This window comes from Cavia porcellus, unplaced genomic scaffold (assembly GCF_034190915.1).
Source record: "Cavia porcellus strain 051 isolate PalLab524CR breed Dunkin Hartley unplaced genomic scaffold, mCavPor4.1 scaffold_29, whole genome shotgun sequence".
NCBI lineage: Eukaryota > Metazoa > Chordata > Mammalia > Rodentia > Caviidae > Cavia > Cavia porcellus.
The window spans coordinates 22,178,322-22,189,517 of NW_026947512.1; the positions used below are offsets into that span (position 1 = coordinate 22,178,322).

The 11,196-nt window shown below is 48.9% G+C and overlaps 1 long non-coding RNA gene and 1 other non-coding gene across 2 annotated transcripts; both read right to left on the minus strand.

The window, feature by feature from the left end:
- Positions 1-1,146: 1,146 nt before the first annotated feature.
- On the minus strand, positions 1,147-1,248 carry LOC111758325 (small nucleolar RNA U13). The gene has a single exon (XR_002792518.1). It is a non-coding gene; the product is annotated as a small nucleolar RNA U13 (small nucleolar RNA).
- An 11-nt stretch (positions 1,249-1,259) lies between these two features.
- Positions 1,260-10,914, minus strand: LOC106028710 (uncharacterized). The gene is made up of 3 exons (XR_001202335.2): positions 10,698-10,914; positions 8,172-8,276; positions 1,260-2,289 (listed from the first exon to the last, which is right to left on the minus strand). It is a non-coding gene; the product is annotated as an uncharacterized LOC106028710 (long non-coding RNA).
- Positions 10,915-11,196: the final 282 nt, after the last annotated feature.

The window sequence follows — 11,196 nt, forward strand, 5'->3', positions numbered from 1 at the left end:
AGTGTCTGCCTGGGACCTGCAGGGCTAAACTCTGGACTGCCCAGATCTTTGTAAAGAGCTGGGATTGGGGCTGCGGACAAGATAAACTGAAAGACAGGGCCCTGGTTATCAGTCTAAATGGGCGTCATCAATGACTACATTTTTCTAACCAGTCACAGATCTACAGAATCTGATGATAAAACGTTTGCTCCAGAGTATTTTCTGAAAAATCTTGTCTTTATCAACAAATGAAGAAAGCTATACATATGCCAGGTTTTCTAGGCTCCAAGGATAAAAGCAGTGGGCAGAACAGACAAGGAGACCAAGGCTACCACTGACACTGGAAAGCATCATGGGAATAAGGGCCAGGCAGCAGGAGCTACAACTTGGGTCTGGGAACTCTTTTACACTATAGGTCAGGGATCCTCTGAAGAGGTAACGTTCAAACTAAAAGCAGGGAGCGAGAGCCACAGCAGTGTGTGTCTGTCATTAGGGACACTGAGGCAGGAGGATTGCTGTGAATTCAAGACCAGCTTGGGCTACATAGTGAGACCCTGTTTCGGGGGAAAAAAAGGAAGAAAGAATTCAAGAAAATTTCCTTAAATCTAAAATATGTATCCTTGACTTCCAAGTTGAAAGAGCACATAAAGCACCCAGGACAGTGTTTGAAAGTAGAAATATACTCAGGTACAGCATCATTAACTTTCAGGATGCTAAGAGTAAAGACATTCTACAGGCTGACAGAAAAAGAGAGAAAACCCCAATGATCAAAGTCAAAATGGCTTCAATCCTCATTTTACTGGAATACATCTCGCCGTAGCTTTCTGAAAAAGGCTATGGGCAGGTTAACTTTCTGAGCGTCCTAGCGATGAGCGTATGCACAGCATGCTGCCTGATCAGCTTCAGGAAAGCGGGAAGAGCATTATTTGTGGCAAGGCAGTGGAGACAGAGGACCAAGGTCAGCTACAGTGTGAGGGATCCCAGGTTTTCCTGGTGACACCAAACCTCGGCGAGAACAATTCCACAAGCCACCAACTACAAGGGTCAGATCTGCAGTGGGTCCTGAAGACTGGGTTCCGCTGTCAGATTCATTGCTGGTCAGCAGTGGGGGATGAACCGAGGGCCTTCACAGAGGTGCACCCCCAGTCCCCCCCCCCTTTTTTTTCATGTCAGATGGCTAATGTGCCGAGGTCGTAACAAGATTCAAAGGAGGCACATGTCATGCATAGAGCATGAACACCCAATCATCATGCTTATGAACCTGAAGATCCCCAGTCCCCTTTTTATCTTTTTTTTTTTTTTTTTGGTGAGACATCTCCCTAAATTGCTAAATTGCCCAGGCTGGGCTCAGACTTCCAACTTTCTATCTCAGTTTCCCAGAGTGCCAGGAACACAGGCGAGTGACACACATGAGGCACCGTTGTAGATATTTTTAAAATTGATTTTGCTGTACGGGGTGCTCTTTCACCTCCTCAGAGGGCTTCACAGAGTCCTTCGGAAGATCCCCCAGCAGGAAGCTTTCAAGTACCAGGTCTTTCTTTTCTGTCCTCACATCCCCTTCTCCAGCAAGACCTAATTATTCTTCCTGCAGCTCCCAGAAGCTTCATTTATTCACTCACTCCCTCACTCATTTGTTGTTTATTCTTTAAATTTTTCTTTCAGTTGATGTTGTCGGAGCAACCACTATGCTCCAGGCTCTGAAATTTGATGATGAGGAATAAAGACATGAAACCTTTCTTGCAACACTTTTCTCAAACTTTTACTTTTGAGGCTGGGGATTTAGCTCAGCAGCATAAGCGCCTGCCTTGCAAGCAGGCAGTCATGAGTTCGACCCCCGGTACCGATTAAAAAAAAACAACTTTTACTTTCAACAAAGATTCACGGAGCGATGCTGAAGTGCCAAGCATGCTACTGAGTGCCCTGTGCACAGCAGAGCCCATGCCAGAATCTCTTGTGACTTTCAGTCGAAGACACAGGTACATGAGCCACAAGCAGACAAAGTGGCCAAGGCTTTGGCTCTCAGCTCCTTGGGGACAGATTCTATGTCCCATTCAGCTCTGCATTACATATACCTTCACGTGCCGCAGGTGGTTACTGGGTTAACACGAACTTGTTGCCTTTGTCCATGTGATCTTTGGGCGGGAGGGGGGTGGGGAGTACTGGGGCAGACCAGGAACCTGGGATCCTAGGAATCCTCTGTCCTCTTGGAAAGATGTGGCTCCTCCCATACTCTTCTTCCTGTGCCTCCTGCCCCTCCTGGAGGAATGAACCCCTGGCCATGGGGTAGACTTTGTCTCTCCAAAGAAAAAACTGTGGGGAAAGAAACAAGAAAAGGCAGTTTCTCTAGCTCCCCACCCACCTTGCTTTCCCCAGGACAGGTTTCCAGGGAGGCTCACAGCATCCCCATCCCCCAGGCTATCTCCACTAATCACCCCCATCTGTGCCCACGGGGAATCTGTTTCCTGGGGTAACCCTGACCAGCCCCGAGACTGGTTGCTTGGCCAGCAGCTCCACCCTGTATGGCGCTGTGGCCGAGATGACAACCAGGTGAACATTCTGTTGGGTTCGTGACTCGAGTCTGTTTGCAGAGAGCTGGCACCTTGCACAGCCACAGGGCTGACGTTGGGCTTCATTTTCTGGCTCTGGGCCCAGGCGACCACACCCGCTCACAGAGAAGAAAGGCCAGCTCAGGTTACACCATGCACCCTTGGTGACAAAGGAGGCCCAGGCCTGGGCAGGGAGGGCCTCACCCCACCTCCCAGGTGGCTGGGGCACCCGAGGAATATGGCCATGGCAGGCCGTGAGGGTGTGCAGCAGCCTTGGTTGCCACAGATACCAGAATCAGGGGCAGCCCGCTCCCCTCCCCTGGCATCTCTGGACAGTGCCTCACCTAGCTATTTGGGCTTGTCTGTGCTTGCCCTGTGCACCAAAGTCCAGCCTCAGTGCCCTTGCCCTCAGTGACCCCAGCAGCCCTGGGAGAAGTATTCCTGATGGTATAGCAGTAGCAGGGATCATCTACCACCCATCAGTGTGATGTTCCTACCGCCCATGCCACCAGGCAAACACCCTCTGAAGCCCTGAGAAACAAGTCTTTTGGCCAACCAGTGTTGTGCTTTGGATGAGATACCCACTTAGAGCCGGCCAGATGAAATGAGACAAAACTGGTATCAGCCACAAAGCACCATGCAAACCTGCTGTTCATCCCAGATTCACCACCATTGCGTCAGAATCTAGCCCTAAGTGGTGGCTCATGCCTGTAATCCCAGCGCTCTGGAGGCTGAGGCAAGAGGATCACTGAGTTTGATTTCAAGGCCAGTGAAACCTTGTCTCAAAAAGGCAGAGAGAGAGAATCTGGATTCCTAATATAATGCCTATGTGCTAGTGCTATCCTGGACTGGCCAGCTTTTCACCTGGGTGGAAATTGCTCCAAAGAATAATTAAAGAGCTGGGCATGATGGTGCACATCCCAGCACCTGGCAGCTGAGGTGGGAGGATCACCAAAAGTTTGAGGTCAGCCTAGGCTACGTAATGAGTTCAAAAAAAAGAAGATCCAGGGATATAGCTCAGTGGTACACACCACCTGCCTGGCAAATATAAGGTCCTAAGTTTGATTTCCAGTACCAAAACAAAACAAAAAAGATAGAAAAAGAAGATTTAAAGCAAGCAGACCACCATTCCCTCCAAGTCATGAGTAATACCCCACTCATTAACAATCGTCTTCTCCTGCACTTAATCTTTTTTTTTTCTTTGAGACAGTTTCATTATGTAGTTCAGGATGGCCTTGAACTCTCTACCCTCCTGCTTAACTCCTGAGAGCTAGGGTTACAGGTGTGCACCGCTGCACCCAGCTCCCGCTTACTCTTAAAAGAGACCCTGGTTGTTTGGACTGGAAGCTGACTTGTGAGTCTTTGTGTCCATTTCTCCTTGTTCTCTGGTCAAAGAATAAACTTCCCTTCCCTGCATGACTACCCATTTGTTATTCGTTCCATGATGCTGAGAGGGAGATGGCATCCGGTTCCAGTCAGAGCTTGGTAACGTCTCTGTTCATTGTAGCCTTCGTACCAAATCACAAATTAAGCAAATAAATTCTAGGCTCTGTAGGACAATGAGTTGCAAGTGCATACCCATTGGCAAGTGAGAAGCAGCTACATCTGTTTAAGACCAAGCAACAATGTGCTCCGTGCGAGTCTGTCCTGATAGAAACATGGCATACACAGAAAAGTGGTGTCACGATGCCAGGAAAGCACAAAGCTGCCCAGAGGTATCCAGCATTGGGAACTGACAAGATTCTCCTGCCCCTCACCCAGGTGCCTGCCTCTGAGTTTCTAGGTGTGACTGACTGGAATGATTGACATGGTGCTGAGTCATTTCAGGGGCTCTTAGAACAAACACCTGCCCCAAGGTGTTACTCTGATTTTTTTTTTTTTTTTTTTTTGGAGGGGGGTCTTTTTGAGACAGGGTCTCATTATGCAGTTTAGGCGGGCCTTGAGTCACTTTGCAGTCCAAACTCAGGCTGGTCTCAAACTCGCAATGATCCTCCTGCCTCAACCTCCTGAGTGCTGGGATTATAAGAGTGCACTACCAGGTCCCGCACCCCTTGTGGTTTTAATTACATGCATGAGACGTAATGCATATTCACAAGCCCTTAATAAGGATTGAGTAGAGTAAAGATGACTAAAGATCAGGCTGGGAGATCTGAGGAGTCAAGATCTCAGGGTTATTGTTATGTGGTTCTCTGCCTCTTAATGGGAGGAGGAATAGCGCTAGGCTGCTGGTTAAATTTAAATGGGTGGAAGGGGCTGATTTCCTCCACTCCTTTGTTCTAACTGCTCTAGCCCTACTATCCTTGGAGCAAACATTAGACACCAAAATGGATTTTCAATTCAGATGCTTTTGGCTCTAGGGTTAAAACATAAACCGAATTCCATTCCTCACCATCTCTACTGCTCCATCCTAGTCCAACGCACCCTGGGCCAAAGCTAATTTATTCTCTGATCAAAAACTAGAGCTTCCCAGGGGATATAACGCACACCTGAGGCAGGAGAATCCCCTCAAATCTGAGGTCCAGCCTGAACTACATAGTGAGACTCTGTCTCAAAAACAAAAACAAAAACCAGCTTTCCATGCCAGGTGTGGTGCTGCCCACTTTTAATCTCACCTACTTGGGAGCTGGAAATATCACAAGTTTGAGATCATCTTGGGCAAATTAGCAAGACTTTATCTCAGAATACAAAGTAGGAAAGAGCTGGGAAAGTCACTTAATGGTAGACTATCTCGGGGTTCAATCCACAATCCCACCACCAAATCAATCCATCCATCTATCCAAGGCTTTCCATCTGCAGTTAAAATGACACAACAACTCTGTTCCTGCACCCAAGATACTATGCATTCTGGTCCCTCTGTGTTAGCCTCTCAGCCTTGCCTGACCCCACAGTGGAGTCCCTGGCGTGCGCACATGTCCTTTCTGTTTGTTGCCAATCCCCAGCTCGCTCTGCCTCCAGACCCACTGGGTCCTCGGCCCCTGGCTAGCTGCCTCCCAGCAGAGCAGGCTTACTCCTTAGAGGCCTCTGTCCCCACCAGAGGCAGCAGAGGCAAGTCAATCTCTGTTTATGCCATCTCCCTGCCGCTGATTCCCACTCAGCCTGCACCCTGACGCCTTTTCTTCGGAGCTTATATCCACTAGAGAGCACCCCATCTCTCCCTCCTGGTTTGTTATCTGGTGCTCTCCCCAGGTGGGCCGGTGGGGGTGGGTAGGCTGAGATATTTTCTGCCTCTGAACCGCCAATGACACTGCTCCACAGAGATGCTTGAGGACTGTGTGATACCATTTACATATTCTCCCTGCTTTTCTTATTTTTTTTTTCAATTTTAAATTTTCATGAGTGCCTGTTTGCAGTACATAATGATTTTGCATTCCTTGTGGGGAGTGGGTCCATGTATAAAATAATGCGTCTTAACTCTTTTTACACTCTTAACTCTTAACTCTTTTTATTTTACTTAATATCATGGCCTCAAATTGCATCCATTTTCCTACAAATGACTAAAATTATCATTTTTATGACAGTAATACTGCATTTTATATAAATACCACAATTTCTTTATTCATTCATATGGGGAATTTTCCTGCCTCTACACCAAACTCAAAGCCTACCAGGTTCTTGTAAATTTGGGGGTGGGGTTGAGACAGTCTCACTATGTAGCACACATTGGCCTTAAATTTCTCGTGATCTGCTTCAGTCTCTCAAGCCCTGGCATCACAGATGTGTGCCACCACACCTGGCTTGTACAATTTAAAGGGATGAATTTGGGGCCAGGAGTATAGCTCTGTGGTGCAGCGCTTGCCTAGCATGTGTGAGGACCTGCATTTATCTTGAGTACCAGATAAAGGGGAGGATGAATTTTATGGTGCGTGAATTAGTAAATCTGCTATTTTTCAAAAGCTACTGTATGATTTAAAAGTATCAAAAAATAAAAAGAAGAATGAAAAAACATATTAAATCCCACTGGGAGAGACAGTCACAGATAACCCGCTAGTGAGTGTGCTGTCAGACACTTGGTGCCAGGGACACACATAAAGACAGGCAGAGCAGCTGGGCCTGGTGGCTCACTCCTATAATCCCAGCACTTGGGAGGCTGAGGTAGACAGACTGCTGCAAGTTCGAGACCAGTCTGGGCTACAAAGTGAGCCCAAAACCAGCCTGAATCCCATAGTGAGACCCGGTCTCAAAAAGACAAACAAAAATAAAAGTAATAAATAATTAATAAATTAAAAAATAAGTAAAGATAGGCAGAGCTTCTCTCAGCCCTTTCTGGGGTCTGAACCCTGAAAGCTATAACACTTTTCCTCAGAAACCTGGGTTGACCCCAGGTTCCCTCCGGGAAGTGAGTTCCTGGGCGGAAGGGCAGATATGCGGTGCCAAGGGATGTGCACAGGCTTTTTTTTTTCTTATTAAGACAGTGTCTCACTATGCAGTTCAGGCTGCTTGAACTCACTTTTACATCAATCCTCCTGTCTCAGTCTCCCGAGTGTTGGGATTGCAGGCATGAGCCGCTATGGCCAGCATGATGGGAACTTTGAAGACAAAGTCTGGGTACCACTGCCTTTGTTTCCTCCCCAGAATGCCAGGGCTTAAGCAGATAAATATTGGATAAATATATCTGAAATAAATGAAAAAGTAATGTGTTAGTAAATAATCTGAGTAGATAAAAGAAAGACTCTGGCAGGGTTGGGGATTTAGCTCAGTGGCATAAGTACCTGGTAAGCTCAAAGTTGTGAGTTTGATCCCTGGTACCGAAAAAAAAAAAAAGACTGGGCCAAGCAACCCTCCAAAGACCACATGACGTTGTGACTCAGATACCTTCTACATTCGGGTCCTGCATATCAGAATTTATACAGGTGTATCATTTCTTTTTTTTTTTTTTTAATTTTAAAGATCTGCAGAATGCCAATGCATAAGAAAGAAAGCATCCTTAGACAGGGGCAGCTCTGTGGTAGAGTGCTTGTCCTGCACACACAAGGTCTTGGCACAGCAAAGGAAATAGAAAGGAAATAGAAAAACAAGCCTCGTCCACTCCATGTCTGCACTGAGTGCACTGAATGAGCTGAGGCTCGGAGATGGCAAAGCTTACAAGGTCATCTCGGAGCACGGGCAGCCCTCAGTGGGGGTCACCTGAGAGAGCCCTTCTAGAGTTTGTGACGCTGTCCTCCTGTTTAGAGACTTTTATAGCAATGACAAAAATTTTATGTCAGTTGCACCTAATCAAAATAAGAATGGGCTTATAATTTATGTATCCTTTATTCCTTTTTGTTTTCCTAGTAATTCATTTTTATTACATTTTTGTAACAACATTAGATTGGAAATTTTACAATGACAGGGCTGGGAGTATAGCTCAGTGACACAAACACTGGCCTGGCAAGTACAAGGTCCTGAGTTTAATTCCTGATACAAAAAAAGAAAAAAAAATCTACTAAATCAAAGCAAGATGAACTGATCCTTTCACAGCAAACTGTTTATGCAACTCCAATCCCAAAGGCCTGGGCTGGCATCCAGGCCCCGCCTCGGTGAGCTTAGTTTGGCTTTGGGTGAGTTACTTGACCTGCTCAGTTTCCTCCTAGGTAAAAAGTAATAATAGTACCTACCACAGAGAGCTGTTGCAAGAATTAGATGAGATAACACATGTAAAACACTTACACACGTAAGAAGGGATGCCTCCTCCACCTTTCCTCTTCCTTCCCTTCTCTTCCCTTCCCTTCTGCTGACTCTGGGGTGATGGTGATATCCCAAGGCAGGAGAAACCTGGACATGACAGGAAGGTGGAGCAATAGTGGCTGGGGACAGGTGGCATCAGGGGACACTGTGGAGAGCTGGGAAGTCCTTTCCGTAGAGAGCAAAAACTGTACAGAGGGCCTCAGCCTTCCAGGGAGTCTGATTGTGGAACAGGGTGAGTCCATGCAGGGGGTGAGAATGGGCTGCTCCAGCACCAGCGGAGCATGAGTAGGGCCTTGAGAGGAAGGCCTGGGGAGATGGCAGGCACTGGGGAGGGGGCGCTCTGTCTTCCCCACCCGCCAAAAGCCGGGCACCCATCTCCCTTTGTGAAGGGACATGCACTTCCCTTGTGGGCAGGCTCCCAGCCCTGTGCTGGAGACTGACACACAAATCTGCAGAAGAAGCCCGAGTCCAAGCCCTCGTGGGCCTCAGAGATGGAGCGTAGGGCGGTAGGCCTGGTCTCACACGCATGTGGCCCTGAGTTCAACTGAATAAGTAAGCAAACAAACAGAAGTAACCCATCTGCCATTTGTTTTTCCCATATGCATACCTTTCAGTTTACCACCCATAGCTGCTCTGAGCCCTTTTCTTTTTCTAGTGACTTCTTCACAGTACACTACCTTTCCTGAAAGCCATATACAATAAACTCCCTGGGGCTTCATGAGATCTTTACTTCTTTCCGTTGTGAAATCCACCCACCAAGCACATACGAAAAAAAAAATTTTTTTTGGTCTTTTTGAGACAGTCTTACTATGCAATTCAAACTGGCCTCGGGTTCACTTTGTAGCCCAGGCTGCTCTCAAATTTGCAACGATCTGTCTGCTCAGCTTCCCAAGTGCGGGCATTACAGGAATGCACCACCATGTCTGGCTATATTATATTATATTTATTGATTTATCGATTTTCTTTCAGACAGGGTCCAGCTTTGTAGTTCAGGCTGGTCTGGAACTTGCAATCTTCCTGTCTCAGCTTCCCGGGTGCTAAGATTACAGGCTTGTGCCACCATGCTCTGCTCATATACTAGACTTAACTAGACCCCGATCTCCTTGAAGGCAGAGATCCCAGCTCTAGTTATCTCCCCGGCTTGATTCTTTTCCTGCCAGTCAACCTAGGGTTCTTCCAGGGAATCCCACACTTTAGTCAGCTACTGCTGGCCCCTAGCTACCTGAGGTGCTGGGTGCAGATTAGAAGAGAAGGAGCCACAGCTACAGCTGCAGGCTGGGAATTCAGCAAAGTTTAGGCACTGGGCCTGGAATACTCACAGTGGAGGGGCAGTGAGGAGATTAGCTCACTGGACTTTGATATTGTGGGCTTGGTGGAAGGGGAGCTGAGCAGTGGGCCGTAGACCCAGAGGACCTTAAACAGTGCTCTCTAGAGCTGAGGGATAGACTGGAGGTAGACAGCACTTCAGGGAACAGCAGATGTAGGACCTGGGTGCAGAACATCCCTGGGCAGGGTCCTTTCCTTCACTTGGGCTGGAGGGGAACTCATTACTCAGGCTGCTCAGCACCTCATCCCAGTGTGGAGGAACCTGGAGAAGCCTCTTGCACAGACTGTTGGGAAACCTACCCTGCTGGGACCTGTGGAGGGCTTTGGCAGGGAGCGAGATGAAACTCCTGCACCTGTGCCTCTGGACACAGGAGTGGAGGCTGCCAGGCCTGTAGAGGGTCTCAGACATGGGCAGGAGACTGGGCTAAGCCAGCCGTTTTCAGTTGGGGGCCTGGGCCTCCCACAGGCTCCCTAGGACCCCTATGAGGTCTCAGAGCTCAATTTAAGGGCTGCCCTGTGGTCTCGAGGAGCTGGGCAGAGCTGGGACATCACTGGCTCAGGGGACAGGGCTGTGCCCCATACTCCACAGGAGGTATGGTGTGTGGTGCCATCCAACAGGGCAGGAACCAGAAGCATGTGACATTTAAAACTCTAATGTTGCTGGGCGTGGTGGCGCACTCCTGTAATCCTAGCGCTCGGGAGGTGAGGCAGGAGAATTGTTGGGAGTTCAAGATCAGCGTGGGCTACAAAGTGAGTTCAAAGCCAGCTCAAACTGCATAGTGAGAAATCTTGTGCCCAAAAAAAAAAACCATTCTAATATCCTAGCAAGATTGTTGGGGAGAGTCTGTGAGGTGACAGCGGTGCAGGAGTGGGAGGAAAGCAAGAGAGACATGGTGGGGGGCGAGAGAGTCACCAGGACAGATGCCACAGACTGGGAATCACCAGGGAGCACGGCAAGCACGTGGGAACCCAGCAGAGGCTAGGCGCGCAATGAGCTGCAGGTACATACTCAGTGACTAGGTACCCCGTCATTGCAGTTGAGGGAAACGGGAGAGACCAGGTGGAACACTCTTACATGAACTTGGCCAACTAATCTCTGGTGGAGGAGGAAACTTTCCCTTACCCAAGTCACACCTCCCTGAGGCCTCCTGCCCCTACCAGGCCCCCCATGGCCTCCCCTACCTCTTAGACCCAGGACGGTAACCACCAGGCACAGCAGAGGTCACAGGTCCCCCAGGGGGCATCTGGTCGCCTTGCAGCTGGCCAGGAATCCTTGGCCTTGGGTGGCAGGCAGGGCTCCAGTGCTGCATGGTGGGAGTGGAGCTGGCTCCCAAGGGCCCCAATCACCTGCCAGTGCTGCCACTGCTCCCGGCCCACGGTCTACAGCAACTCGGCCCAACCTGTCCTACAGGTGTGTCTGGCCTGGGGCCAGCGAGGCCCAGTGCCCAACTCAATTACGGGAAGGAAGGATGTAAACAGAGGACAGGGGGCAGGAGCAGGACAAAGGGACTCCAGGGCTTTGTTTGCAGCTCATCCAGCTCAAAGCTGCCCACTTCACACTGCAGGGGGGCTGGCATCCAGGGATTGGGGACCTACCCACCAAGGGGCAGCAGGGTCAGGAGCTGTCCCCATTGTCCTTCCAAGGCTCCCCCATTCCAGCTGCCCACTGACCCACCTGCCC